This window comes from Physeter macrocephalus, chromosome 8 (assembly GCF_002837175.3).
Source record: "Physeter macrocephalus isolate SW-GA chromosome 8, ASM283717v5, whole genome shotgun sequence".
In the NCBI taxonomy this organism is placed as follows: domain Eukaryota; kingdom Metazoa; phylum Chordata; class Mammalia; order Artiodactyla; family Physeteridae; genus Physeter; species Physeter macrocephalus.
This window is the reverse complement of record NC_041221.1, coordinates 144,323,942-144,339,071: the sequence shown is the minus strand read 5'-3', so window position 1 is coordinate 144,339,071 and position 15,130 is coordinate 144,323,942. Positions and strand designations below refer to the sequence as shown.

The 15,130-nt window shown below is 42.9% G+C and overlaps 1 protein-coding gene across 1 annotated transcript in view; it reads right to left on the bottom strand.

Annotated features, from left to right (window-relative positions):
* The window catches only part of ABLIM3 (actin binding LIM protein family member 3), a 188,576-nt gene extending 174,003 nt beyond the window's left edge, over positions 1-14,573 (bottom strand). Inside the window, exons 1-2 of the mRNA XM_055086832.1 lie at positions 14,473-14,573; positions 11,335-11,403 (exon numbers count right to left, since the gene is read on the bottom strand). The gene's annotated coding sequence lies outside the window, so the exon portion shown is untranslated. The remainder of the gene's footprint in view (positions 1-11,334; positions 11,404-14,472) is intronic.
* Between the last annotated feature and the right edge of the window lie 557 nt (positions 14,574-15,130).

Sequence of the window (15,130 nt, the reverse complement as noted above, 5' to 3'; positions counted from 1 at the left end):
TATCTTCTTTGGAGAAGTGTCTATTTAGTTCTTCTGCCCATTTTTGGATTGGGTTGTTTGTTTTTTTGTTATTGAGCTGCATGAGTTGCTTATAAATTTTGGATATTAATCCTTTGTCAGTTGCTTCATTTGCAAATATTTTCTCCATTTCTGAGGGTTGTCTTTTCGTCTTGCTTATGGTTTCCTTTGTTGTGCAAAAGCATTTAAGTTTCATTAGGTCCCACTCTGTGCAAAAGCTTTTAAGTTTCATTGGGTCTCATTTGTTTATTTTTGTTTTTATTTCCATTTCTCTAGGAGGTGGGTCAAAAAGGATCTTGCTGTGATTTATGTCATAGAGTGTTCTGCCTATGTTTTCCTCTAAGAGTTTTATAGTGTCTGGCCTTACATTTAGGTCTTTAGTCCATTTTATTTTTGTGTATGGTGTTAGTAAGTGTTCCAATTTCATTCTTTTACATGTAGCTGTCCAGTTTTCCCAGCACCACTTATTGAAGAGGCTGTCTTTTCTCCATTGTATACTCTTGCCTCCTTTATCAAAGATAAAGTGACCATATGTGCATGGATTTATCTCTGGGCTTTCTATCCTGTTCCATTGATCTATATTTCTGCTTCTGTGCCAGTACCATACTGTCTTGATTACTATAGCTTTGTAGTATAGTCTGAAGTCAGGGAGCCTGAGTCCTCCAGCTCCGTTTTTCTTTCTCAAGATTGCTTTGGCTATTCAGGATCTTTTGTGTTTCCATACAAATTCCCCTCACCAATGGCTTTCACCAGCTCATGTGCAGGAGTTCCTCACCAAGTCCCCTAAACACCTCTCAATACTCTTCACTTTGTTCTTTCTGCTGTACCCCAGCTTAGTTTGATCTTCATCCAGAAATGGAATGCTTATCCTGGCTGGTCACACACACCTATTCCCACCCCTTCCAGTCCTTTCTCTACACTGAAGCCAGGCTAATCTTTACACAATAGTTCCCAACATCCCATTGCCTAAAACCCTACAAAATTTCTATTGTTCATATCTCTTATATACTCATCAGCATTCATTCATTCATTTACTCAATATTTCTCAATACCTACGATGTGGTAAGCACTGCTCTAGGCACTGGGGACACAGCTGTGAGCAAAATAATACAAATTCTCTGCCCTCATGGAGCTTATATTCCAGCAAATGAATGCAGCTCCTCGTGGCTCCCTGCACCCTTGGCTCACTGGCCCTTCATTCCTTCACACTAGTCATATTCCCTCCTGGCACAGGGCCTCAGAAGGACAGGCTGGTCTCTCTCTCTGGAATTCTTTTCCCTCTTGTCTTTGTAACTCTTGTGTATCTTTCAGAAATTAGCTTAAAAGTCACTTCTGTAGGGAAGTCTTCCTTGCTTTCCCCACCTAGATGAAAGTCCCCTTTGATGTGCTCTGACAGTACTGACCTTCCTCCCTGTCACAGCTCTTACTGTACAGCCATTTGTGTTATACTCTGATTGACCTCTAAGTCCTCAGTGGATTTTGGGTTCTGTGAGGGCAGGGACTCTGTTTTCACTCAACAGTGCCATGAGTGCCCAGTACAGAGTAGGCACCCATTCAATATTATTTAAAGGAATGAATTTGTGCCTTCATCCAAAACTATTAAAATTTGGCCTGGAATGGAATAAGAGCTGCAACTAAGAACCTGATCTGAAGATAGCATCCAAGGAAGCATTAAGTAATTTATTAGTGGTCTTTAAATCAGTCATCAATCTGTCTAACCTTATTTGGATTCAATCCATATTTTTTCCATCTCATTTGCAAGATCTCATGGGAGGCTTTTCTAAAGCTCAGCTCACTATGTCAACTGCATCCCCCTGCTCGGCCGACTCTCCAAAAAGCAAATGAGGTTTGTTTCATGCAACTAGATTTTGTGCATAGCCTTAACATACTTGGTCCTCCATCCTCTCACCTGTGAGATGCTGGGCTACATCAGGTGAATTCCTGGATTCCTTCTGACAAAGACTGGGAGCCATTGCTGAGGGTTGGCTCATTGATGCTGCTGGGTGTGAGGTGAGATGCTATGCTTCCAGCTCCAGCTTCACCCAGATAGCCAGAGGAGGTGTTTGCAGACAGAGGCTAGGTGGGGACCCCTTTCCCAGTGGCAGGTAAATAAGTGTGGGCCAAGCCAGTCAGGGAGGGAGCAAGAATAGCAGCTTTGAATCCTGGGATGCTCTCTGCCCTCCTCCCATGCCTTGGCTGCACCCACAGGAACCAAACTGTGTATCTCAATCCTAGAACGGGTGGAATGTGCCACAGCCTGATAGGTATGAAGCGATCTGCAGAGAGGCAGGGAGGAGCTCTACTTCCCAGTCAGTGCAAGGACTATGTGTCCTGAAGGCTGGGCTGCCCCTTCCATCCTCCCTGGGCCTCCTGCTACAGCCAGGATATCAAAGGCTGCATTGTGCTTTGAGAAACACTTTGGGTCCTTCATGTATCTGGCGACCCAGAATAGTCAACACAGTATTGAAGGAGAATAACAAAGTAGGAGGACTGACACTACCTGAGTTCAACACTTACTATAAAGCTACAGTAATAAAGACAGTGTGGTATTGGCAAAAGACAAATATATCAATGGAACAGAATAGAAAGCCCATGAAATAGACCCCCATAAATATAGTTAACTGATCTTTGACAAAGGAGCAAAGGCAGTACAATGGAGCAAAAATAGTCTCTTCATCAAATGGTGCCGGAACATCTAGACCTGTATCTGTTCTAGACACAGACCTTCCATTCTTCACAGTAATTAACTCAAAATGGATCACAGACCTAGATATAAAATGTGAAACTATAAAGCTCCTAGAAGATAACATAGGAGAAAACCTAGGTGACTTTGGGTATAGTTATGCCTTTTTAGATATAATACCAAAGACATGACCCATGGAAGAAATAATAAGCTGGACTTTATTAAAATGAAAAACTTCCATTTCTGCAAAAGACAATGTCAAGAGAATGAGAAGACAAGCCACAGCCTAAGAGGAAATATTTGCAAGAGACACATCTGATAAAGGACTGTTATCCAAAATATACAAATAACACTTAAAACTCAACAACGAGGGCTTCTCTGGTGGTGCAGTGGTTGAGAGTCCGCCTGCCGATGCAGGGGACACGGGTTCGTGCCCTGGTCTGGGAAGATCCCACATGTCGCGGAGCGGCTGGGCCGGTGAGCCATGGCCGCTGAGCCTGCGCTCCGCAACGGGAAAGGCCACAACAGTGAGAGGCCCGCGTACCACAAAAACAAAAACAAAAACAAAAAAACTCAACAACAAGAAATCAAACAACCCAGTTAAAAAATGGGCCAAAGACCTTAATGGACACCTCACCGAAAAAGAGAGGCAGATGGCAAATAAGCATATGAAAAGATGCTCCACATCATATGTCATCGGGAAATGCAAATCAGTATACCGCTAAACATCTATTAGAATGGCCAAGATCCAGAACACTGACAACACCAAATGCTGGTGAGGATGTGGAGCAACAGGTATTCTCATATACTGCTAATGAGAAAGCAAATAGTACAATCACTTTGGAATACAGTGTGACAGTTTCTTATAAAACTAAACATACTCTTACTATATGACTTAGCAATTACACTTCTTGGTTTTTACCCAAAGGAGTCAAAAACTTATGTTCAAACAAAAACCTGCACAAAGATGTTTATAGCAGGTTTATTCATAATTGCCAAAACTTGGAAGCAAATTGGATATCCTTCGGTAGGTGAATAAGCTGTGGCACATCCAGACAATAGAGTAGTTTATTCAGTGCTAAAAAGAAATGAACGATCAAGCCATAGAAAGACATGGAGGAACCTTAAATGCATATTACTAAGTGAAAGAAGCCAATCTGAAAAGGCTACATACTATATGATTCTGACTATACAGCACTCTGGAAAAGGCAAAACCATGAAGACAAGAAAAAGATCAGTGGTTGCAGGGGTTGGGGGTGGAGTGTGACGAACAGGCAGAGCACAGAAGATGTTCAGAGCAGTGAAAATACTCTGTATGATATTATAATGATGGATATTTGTCATTATACTTTGTCCAAACCCACAGAATGTACAACACCAAGAATGAACCCTTGGATAAACTATAAACTTTGGGTAATTATGCTCTGTCAATGTAGATTCATCCTTGGTAAAAAAAAAAAAAATGTTTTTTTTCCAAGAATGAACCCTTGGATAAACTATAAACTTTGGGTAATTATGCTCTGTCAATGTAGATTCATCCTTGGTAAAAAAAAAAAAATGTATTGTTTTGGTGAGTGATGCTGATAGTGCGTGAGGCTATGCTTGTGTGTGAGCAGTGGGTATATGGGAAATCTCTGTACCTTCCTCTCAATTTTGTTGTAAACCTGAAATTACTCTAAAGGTAAATTTTTTAAAAAATGAACAGAGCCTCAGGGACATGGGGGACAATAACAAAAGATCTAACATTGTGTAACTGGAGTCCCCAGTTGAGAGGAGAGAGAACGGGGCAGACACTTTCTCAAAGACACAAATCCAAGAAGCTCAGCAAGAGAAATTAGAGAAAATTGTATCTAATCACATAAAAGTCAAAGTGTTGAAAACCAAAGGTAAAGAGAATATGTTGAAAGAGCTAGAGAAAAAGACCCACGACACATAGTGGGATATGACAGACTCTCTCGTTTGACCAAACTTGAATCAAGCGCCTCTGAGTCCTCTTTCTGACTAGGATCCAACCGTGGGATTTGTCCTTGGTCCATTTAGTCCAGTTTTAGCAAGAATCCTGCTGAGTCAGTTTAGCAAAATCCCTCACTCAGTGTCTGATCACTCTCCGTATCTGATCAAATTCCTCATCCCCAATCCTCAATATCTTAGCACCCTGGCATGGCTTCAGCAAGAATCCCCCTATCCCTGATTTTTTCCTCTTAGTAATTTTCCATTTACTGACCCCATCCTGTTCCTTGGCTATAAGTCTCCACTTGTCCTTGTCATATTTGGAGTTGAGCCTGATCTCTCTTCCCTGCTGCAAAACCTCACTGCAATAGTTACTTCTTGAATAATGTCTTTAACGAGTGTCATGAATAATTTTTCCCTAAAAAAGTCCATTCCAAAGACCTCTGACTTCTCATCACAAACCATGGGAGCTAGAAGCCTGTAAAACAACAAACACTACACGGAACGTCAGAATTGATTTTTAAAAAGTGAGACCCAATTGTATGCTATTCACCAGATACATATTTTAAATACAAAGATAGGTTAAAAGCAATTGGATCGAAAAAGATATCATGTAAGGTGTAAGCATAAGAAGGCTGAAGTGGCTGAAATGGTACATGAAAAGACATACAATCAGTAATGGGTGTGCTGATAATAGATCTTTAAAATATACAAAGAAGCAATTGACAGAACCAAGGGGAGAAACAGAAATTCTATAATCACAATTGGGGATCTTAACACCCTCTCTCAGCAATTAAAAGGACAACAAAATAACACACAATTGAAAGAACACAGAAAATCAGTAAAAATAAAGATGACCTGAAAAACACTTGCTCATTTTGACGTAATTAATATTTATGAAACATTAAATCCTGTAACTATAGAATAGACATTTTTTCTCATTTACTGGTACTTTTACCAAGACAGATCAAATTTGTGGGAGAATATGACCCATGTTCAAACTCATACCTCATCTGCAGATGATCTAGACACCACAACCAAATACATCTTTGCAAGGACATTAACTTTAACTGTGACATTTACTTAATTACAAATCTTCCATCACTCTCCATTGCCTACAAGGTTAATTTAAATCTTTTCAGGCTGACATATAAAAAGTTGCACAGGGCTTCCCTGGTGGCGCAGTGGTTGAGAGTCCGCCTGTCGATGCAGGGGACGCGGGTTCGTGCCCCGGTCTGGGAAGATCCCACGTGCCGCGGAGCGGCTGGGCCCGTGAGCCGTGGCCGCTGAGCCTGCGCATCCGGAGCCTGTGCTCCGCAACGGGAGAGGCCACAGCAGTGAGAGGCCCGCGTACCGCAAAAAAAAAAAAAAAAAAAGTTGCACAATCTGGCTACCATTCTCACCCCCGTGTCATGACTCATTATACTCCATTCCATACCATTATTTTGGTCACAGTTGATATGGACTCTGTATTATCAGTCAAACCTACATTGCACATTTGACTGCCAAGTCATCAGACATTTCTTTCCCACAACTTTTATGCTGTCCTTCACATCTTCAGTCAGGCTTGCCTGCATCCTCCAAGGTACAGCTCAGTTACCTTTTCCTTCACCGTGTCTCCTCTGATCAGAGGCTGGAGCTTCTCTCTCTCTCTCTTTACTGAGCTTCACTGAATTGAGATTCTGTCACCTGTCACATGCTGGTTCAACTGGCTGATTCTTGATAAAAATGACCTGACCTTGAGGAGAAGGGACCTTTGGACTATGGCTAGTTACAGTCAGAAGCAGAATTTTGGGCAAGCATGGAGCAGGCAGGCAAAGAGACAGCCACTTCCCAGCTCAGCCAATCTGTAGGACTTGACATTAAAGAATTAATCTGGCTCTAAAAATTGCAAGAAGTAAATCCCTGAAGAGGACATGGCTGGTTGGCTTTTGAAACATCTCAAATAGTCTGTAAATAAATCTAAAGTAACTGTTAACCATTCCTCTGAAATGCTATATGAAGAATTTGGCTTCTTTGTCTCCAGGGAGACCCTTCTTTATTACATAACCAATCAAAGCTGGCGAAGAATTATTGATCACCTACTAAATGAGACTGGCGGCTTCTTGAAAATAAGGAACTAGCTTTGAGCAGTAGCAAAGAAGCAGTTCAGAGTATAGAAGTACCAGATACTCTACTCCATAGCTTTGGGTAGGAGATGGGAATTATCTGCTTACAGCAGGCTCAGGCTGCAGGGTTTTGCAGAAGGTAAGTAAGGATACTGGGGCACAGCACCAGTACTGCTGTGTTGGGAAATGGTTCACCTACCCTCTCCATGGAGGACAACTCATGATAGGAAAGTTACAGTTACAAAGCAAAACCAAGCAAAGCAAGGGGATACCGCCTGATTTGATGCATGTTTAACATCTTCCAGAAAATAGTGGCTTCATGTAGATTTACGCAGGAAGCGACCTTGTGCAAAGGGTAAAGGGTCAAGATGACTCAAGTTTGAAAGGAATAAGGGAGAGATTTTTCCACTACAGTCTTGGAGATCTTTTGTTCTCCACACTTAACATCTCTTCCAGTGAACACTACAGACTCTCACTATTCAAAGTGTCATCCATAGATCAGAAACCTCAGGATCACCTGGGAGCTTCACCTCAGACCTACAGAACTTGCATTTAACATGATTTCAGACAAATTTTTTGCCCATTAATGTGTGCAAGCAGCACAGTCATCATACATACCCAAGGACCAAATCTGGACCCACAATAGCCAGAACAAAAAGAAATAGGTATTTGTCTCTTAGAGATCAAGCCTAGAAGGAGGAAAATACCAGTACCTATAAATCCTGTTTATAAGCGTGCTTAGAGGGCTAGAAATTATTAGAATTTTAGAATTTCACAGTTTTCAGTCTGCTTTTTACAAGAAAAAGCTTACTGGCCATAGGATGAGAAAGAACATAGGGCAAGCATCAATGTTGGAGTAAACCCTGGCTCTTGTGTGAGTTGTGTGCAGTCCGTTTTATGGGAATTTGAGCCCAAGGCAGAAGAACTTTAAGGAAGGCACCAGGAGATTGCACTCAACTTTGTAAGTCTGGAGCATTCCCATCCTGAATGTTTTAGAAGAGGCTGAATTTGGTTTGGACATCTCATTAAGCATTTAAGGAGACCCATAACATGTTAATAAATGTAAAGATAATTTCAAAACAACTTATATCTCCTAACTTAGGAAAGCACATTCATTCTAGAAATTTTCTAGCTGCCCCCAACCCTCTCTCATGTTCTTCCGATCCCACCAACAGGTGGGGCTAGTGTGCAGCCAAGGTGAGAATCACTGCTCTAAACCACCCCCTCACTTTACTGCAGGGGGAAGTGAGGAACCCAGGATGAAAGGGATGAACCTAAGGCCTTGGGTCTGGAATTCCACCGTCCTGACATTAAATCCAATGAGTGCTGCAACCAAGGTCCTGGTGAAAGGGAGAAAGAATAAAGAGACTGGAAAATAGGCTTGGTGCGGAAGGACTGGGATGATGCCTCTATTTACAGAACAGAGGAAGAAAACATAGCAAAAGAGACAGGAGCAGGCTGACAGGAAAGAACCAGCCACCAGGGAGGTGACGGGATGGTTAACACTGTCGCAGGCCTCAAAGAGGTAAAGCGAGTAGACGGAGGAAAGGCCTTTGGGACTGGCCATTGGGAGGTCATTCGCATATAGCGCAGCTTAATGGTTTACATAGTTCCAGAGCCAGGCTGCCTGAAAGGCATTTTGGGGCCATGTGAGAACATCATGTGCCTCCGTTAGCTTACCAGCTCGGTAACTTTGGACAATTTAATTTATCTTTCTATCTCAGTTTTCTCATCTGTAAAATGTGTATAAAATATTAGTACTTGCCTAATAGGACTGTCATAAGTTTAAATGCGCTAATACATGTAAAGCACTTAGAATGGCTCCTGGCATAGTGTGTATGTATCATCAATATATATTAGTTCTTATTATTACTGTGGTTATTGGTGGTGAGCTTTGAGACATGATTTTAATTAGATGGTGGGAGAGGTGTCTGATTTTATAATGTTCTTATGGGGTTTTGCATCTCAGCCAGCATCTCTGCGGAATAATCTCCAAGTTAGCAGTTACTAAAGAGTTCAGAAAGATAACTGCAGTCCTGTTTGCAGAAGTGAGGCAGACCTAACCAGGCCTCACTGAGGCCTTTTTTGTGATAGAATGGATTGTCTACCCTGGTACTCCAGTATCTTATACCCCACCCTGAACTTCAGTAACCCAGTACTACTAAATTAAACTGATCATCACATTTTAGCTGGCTTAGTTGTACAGGATACACTCACCCTGCAGAATATCATCCCCTGTATCGCAGCGCTGGCAGGAGACCTACTCCTTACTTGCACAGAGTCACCTGTTGGCCTCTACCTGGTTGCCCGTGGGACCCCATGCACCAGAAACTGCACATTCGGTAGGGAAGGGGAAAGTGGACAGGAGACAGGGAGGGGTGGGAGAGGGAGAAGAGGGGAAACTGGCTCATTGTACACTCTAGAAAGCACTCTCTAGATTACAGATACCCTGAAACACAGCAACTAGAGGTAAACCCCACAAACAACCTGCCACCAGCAGCAGCCAGGGTGTGGAAGTCCTGGGAACCAGCCCTGTGTGCTGTGCTGTCCCTGTGATCGGGCCACTGGGTGTCACTCTTAGTGTATGTTCATTTGGGGTCAGGTTTCTGAAGATGGTCCAGCATTTGCTTAAGTCTCCATCCTCTTCCCCCAGCTTCCCTCCCTGTGCTGGTGTATCTCCCCTGGAAGGCTTTTCTGACCACATGGGCAGTATACTGAGAGCAAAATTGCCCCAGAAGCTGACTTCTGATCTACACATGCGGGAATAGCCTGTCTGTCATGGAAGTAAGCAGAGCCCAGCAACAGTTAACTAACTTATAGCAGCGGCAGCTTGAAAACGAGTTTGGTTTTTTTTGTTTTTTTATTTTTTGGCTACGTTGGGTCTTCGTTGCCGCACGCGAGCTTTCTCCAGCTGTGGCGAGTGGCCTCTAGAGCGCAGGCTCAGTAGTTGTGGCGCACGGGCTTACTTGCTCCGTGGCATGTGGGATCTACCTGGACCAGGGCTTGAACCCGTGTCCCCTGCACTGGCATGTGGATTCTTAACCACTGCGCCACCAGGGAAGCCCCGAAAACGAGTTCTTAAAACATAGAATTTCATTAATTTTGTCATTCATCATTGTTATTTCCTTCTTTCTATATTCTTTATTTTTTATTTTATTAATTTATATTCTTATATTTTCATTTAATTCTTCATTCTATAAAATCAAACACTTAGATGAAATAGAAATTAAACCTAGAAAGAAGGACTGGGAGGAAAAACAAGAACAGATAAAACCTTTAGAGAAATAGAAATCATGTTTAAAAAAATCTTTTACTGTTATTTACCCTCTCGAGAACTTAATGTACTTTTTCAGTATGAAGATTCATGTCTTCATTCTGGAATATTCTCAGTCATTTTCCCTGTGAGTACTGACTCCCTTTCAGCCTTTCCTTCTGTGAGTTCTATTAGATTATGTTGGGCCTCTCATTCTATTCTGTCTTGCTGGTTAATCCTCTTGTAGTTTCTACAGCTACATTCTGGCTGATTGCTGCAGATCTGTGTTCAGGTTCCTGGATTTTTTTTCCTCTGCTGTGCTGAATCTTGTATTTAACCTATCAAGTGGATCTTTAATTGCAGTGCATTTTTGTTTGTTTGTTTCTAGGAGTTGTTATTTGGTTACTTATCAAATGTGTCTTTTTTAAAATCAAATTTGTATTTTATCAAATCAAATTTTATCAGAAAAATTTTTGGTTGTTGTATTTGGCTATTTATCAAATTTGTCTGTCCATAATGCTCTATTCTTTCATTATGGTTCCTAATTTTAAAAATCTTTTAAGTTACTTTAACACACTTATTTTAGGTCTCTTTTCATTTCCAGTTCTTTTATTTCCCATTCTTGCTATGCTAATTCGTTGGCTGGTTACAACTGCTGGTCCTCTCTCCAGGTAGTTAATTTCCTTTTGGATTTGTATCTCTTTAACTGTGAATTACCCTGAATGAGTCTTCAACATTTAAAAGAAAAAAGGGTGGGGGGGCTTCTCATGAGCCCTGCACTGTGAAAGTATCTTTATAGAGTAGTTTTTGTAATTGTTTGTGTTGTCTTCCTAGAGAATCAACATCCAAGGGCCAGTTTTAATCACTTACTCTCCTGATTGGGATTCCTGTAGAGTGCAGGGTAAATTCAGATCCTACACCTTCTCAAGTAGCGAGTCTGGGGGTTTGATTTTTTTCCTCACAGATGCATGGCTTCTTCAGGGTTTCCTTGGAAGGTGGAAGTAAGTTTTCTAATTCCTTTTTGATGGAAAAACAACACTTTCAGGCTTCAAGCTTCACGCAGGGAGCAAATGTCCAGCTCTCCTGCTTTACATAGGCCCACCGTCATGTCTAATAAGGGGGGGTGGGGGGGTGGGCATTAGAAGACCAGCCCAGCTCTGAGGACCAGTGTTCAGGCTGAGAACCCTCAGGGTCCCCATGGCATCTCCTCCCATGAACCTGTAGGACTCTGAATTCCGCACTTGTTTCTGGCTCCCACGGATTTCCCTTTTTTTCTTTAAAGGGTATATTGAAACATTTATCTTTGTAACATTTTATCCTACCTTGACAATGAGCCATTCAGTTTATCTCCTGGTTTTCTTATCAGAAGTTTTCAAACAGGGTCCTCTGAGCTGTGGGGGCAGAAGGAAAAGTGACAGGGTTACTGACCCTTCCCCACTCGAAATCCTTCCCTCTACCTTGGTTTAAAAAGGCAGCTCTTCTTGTACCCTGCTCTACAACAGACTAGCAGTGTGACTCTGGCAAGCACTTAATCTCTCTGTGCCTCAATTTCTCCGTCTGTAAAAAGGGAACAATAACAGTGCTGCCTCACAGGACTATTGTGAGGATTAAATGAGATAATATACATGAAGCAGTCATGTCGTGCCTGGTTCAAAATAAGCACTCAGTAAGTGATCTTTGAGCTTTGAATTACTGAGCTCCAAGTTATATTTCTTTTTTAAAATGATTCTGAACAAAACAAACAAACAAAAAACAGTATCTTTTTAGATCTAGATGGGGCTTTCAAAACTATCTAGATATATTCTAGACCGGATACTTTCTAAAAGACCTAGTTTGAAAATTCTTTACTTCTACGTCAACACTATAGTAGGAAGGTTAGTTTTAGCCAAGCTTGGAATCTAGCAGGGTGGGCATAAAGATCTCTATTGTTTATGATCATTTTCTTCCAGCCCCCTGACATTCTTTCAACCCCACTTCCCATCCCTTAGCAATTCTATTCTGTTCTTAATGATTTACAATGAACTTGTTGTAACATTTGTACAAGCTTCCTTCTGACTAGAGTCAGCCTTGCTTCATGGTTTCTCAACGTTGTGTCACCTGTCCCCAGAATTTTTTGCTAAAATCGCCTAACTATAATGTCATTTAATGGTCTAACTTTACATATATGGTAACCTCTTCTACATTTCCCATGAAAGTGGGGACTATGTAGTTTCAAGGAAAAGACAGGGTTAAGGGAAGGGCTTTGTTTTGTTTCATGAAAGAAGGTGCTATTGGGAGGGGCACTTTCATTCCTGCTTTGATCTACTCAGCAATTGTTCAGCTCAGTTCTGCACTCATGAGCCAGTAACAGTTTTTCTTACTTGGGAGCATGATACATTATGAACCAAAGAGATGATGAGTCAGGGTTCAGCCATGAGCAATGTGGGTTGATGGTCTTACACCACATCCCAGTGTGAAGCGCAGAAAGTGGCAGTTCTATGGCCTTAATTCAGGTGCAAGAACTCTGTCATCTTCAGTGACAAGGTGAGATGCTCTCTTTGGGTCCAGGGAAGAGACAGGAAATCAGAGTATGCCTGCTTCTCTGCAGGTTGCTCATATTGATATAACATCTGCCTAACAGCTGACTATGTTCCTCGTATCATCGGAAGGTCCAAGCCCTTCAAGGTCAATAGGGTCTTTTTAAGTGAATGGGGTTGTTCCAGTGCTACCAAGAATTTGGAGCTATGGTCACAGTTGAGTTGGCGACCTGGATAATAGTTGATGGGTACAATTGGTATGAAACATCCAGTGTTACGCAGAGCATGCTGTCAAATGTCCAGTGGAAGTAGAGAGAATATTCAGCCAGGTGCATCCAACCTCTTAATGCTACTGTGGTTTGAAGATATAATGTGGTTGAGAGTAGGATAGAAGTCTCAGTATCAGAAGGTTGTGATTATTTGAATGGAAGGCTGGTGACCACATCAGCTTACCATGGAGTGTCTCAGCTTACAGCACAGTCTCAGCAGCAAGTCTGACATTCTAATAGTCAGAGAGGGTGGTCAGAGCCAGTCCTGGAATGTTATAGATATTATGTCAAAGGCAGGACAGCAGGGAAAGTATGGGCTCTTTCTTCCCAGTCTTTTAAAGGGCCAAAGCCTGACACTTTCTTCAGAAGGCCTATAGCTGCCTCATTGCCAAAATAAATCAGGGCCTCCTTGGTCAAAAGCAGGGCTATGTTTCCATCACTGTAAGTTAACTTATATATATGATGTGAGGTAATGACCCAACTTCATTCTTTTGCATGTGGCCATACAGTTGTCCCAGCACCATTTGGTGAAAGAGTATTCTTTCCTCCATTGATTCGGCACCTTTGTGGAAAATCAATTGATCATAGGTACATGGGTTTATTTCTAGACTCTCAATTCTATTACAATGATTTATCCTTAGATAGTACCACACTGTCATAATTTCCATTGCTTTATAATAACTTTGAAACTGTGAGTTCTTCAACTTTGTTATAGCCAATAGCTTTGGCTATTCTGGTTCCCTAAAGTCTCCATATGAACTTTAATATCAGCTTGTCAATTTCTATTAAAAAAGGGAGCTTCTGGGCTTTTGATAGGGATTGCATTGAATCTGCAGATTAATTTGGGGGTATTGCCATTTTAACAGTATTAAGTCTTCCAAATCCATGAATATGAGATGTTTTTCCAGTTATTTATATCTTTAATTTCTTTCAACAGTGTTTTGTAGTTCCCAGAGTATAAGTTTTGCATTCTTTTGTTAAATATATTTCTAAGTGCTTTATGATTTTTGGGGCTTTGGTAAATCGTTTTCTTAATTTCATCTTTGTTCATTGCTAGTGTGTTGAAAACGACTGATTTTTGTACATTGTTCTTATATCCTGCAAACTTACTAACCTTGTTATTAGTTCTAATAGTTTTTTAAAAATTGGATTCCTTATGACTTTCCACTTATAAGATTGTCACCTGACACTAGAGATAGTTTTACTTCCTTTCTAACCTGAATGCCTATTATTTCATTTTTTTTGGCCCCAGTTTCCTTTAAATCTTGCGATCTTCCGACCTCACTCATCACCTGGGGGTGAAAAGGGCAGTCCAGTGTCAGCTCTGTATCCTCAGGTGCTCTCTCTCTTTCTGCTGTCCCCCTCAGTCTGGGCTGTAGCCCCTGGCCTTGAAGGCGAGGGGGCTAACAGGCGCAGGTGAGAGCAGGAAGGAGGAGGAGGCAGAGAGGACGCGGGCGCCGGGTCCGTCCGCTCCTGGGACCCGACTGCCGGGCAGAAGCAGGCTGGCAGCGCCTGCTCGCGCGCACCCCGACTACTGCAGCCCAGCGGCTCGGGAGCCCAAAGGGGGTGTGGACCACAGGGAGGCAGGGCGGGGGCAGCGCGCGGGGCGCCGGGCTCCGCTGGGCAGGGCGTCCCCACCCGGGCGCCGCGAGCAGCGACCCGCCCCAGGACCCACCTCTCGGCCAGCGTCGGGAGCCAGAGGCCCCTGCCCGGGCCCCTGCGACCGGTTCATGAATCCTGGTCCTCGTCTGGGGTCTCGAATTCCAAGGCGAGCAAAGCGAAATAGGAGAGCTCGACATCCATGATGCGGGCTCTCGGGGTGGCTGCGCAGGGGGCGCGGCCGCTCGCTGCTGCCACCTGCTGGACGCGTCGGCGCATGTCCAGGCCCCGCCCCGCCCGGGCTTCTCCCTGGGTGCTGGGCTGTGAAGGGGCACGGATGGGACCCTGTGTCCTGCGGCCAACAAGGGGGTGCTTGAGCGCTGTTTCCCTCCCTTGATTCTGGGGTCTAAGGACTAGACCATGATAGGAAAATAGACCCTTCCTCGGGAGGGGCTGTGAAGAAAGGATTGGCTTTGCAGGAAGACAGTGTTCACTTCCAACTCTGCTTCTCACCAGCTGGGTGTAGTCTGGTCTTGAGCAGGTGACTGCTGTCTGTGCCTCTTCGTCCCCAAGTGTAGAAGGTGGCGACTGGACACGTGGATAAGAGATTAGGGGTTCCTCCAGTCTGCTAACTTCTGTCCCTACCTCCCCCTTCATACCCCTTATCACTGACTCATTTGTTACAGTTATTTATCATCCCTTTCCCGAGAATGTTAGCTCCATGAAAGAACAGA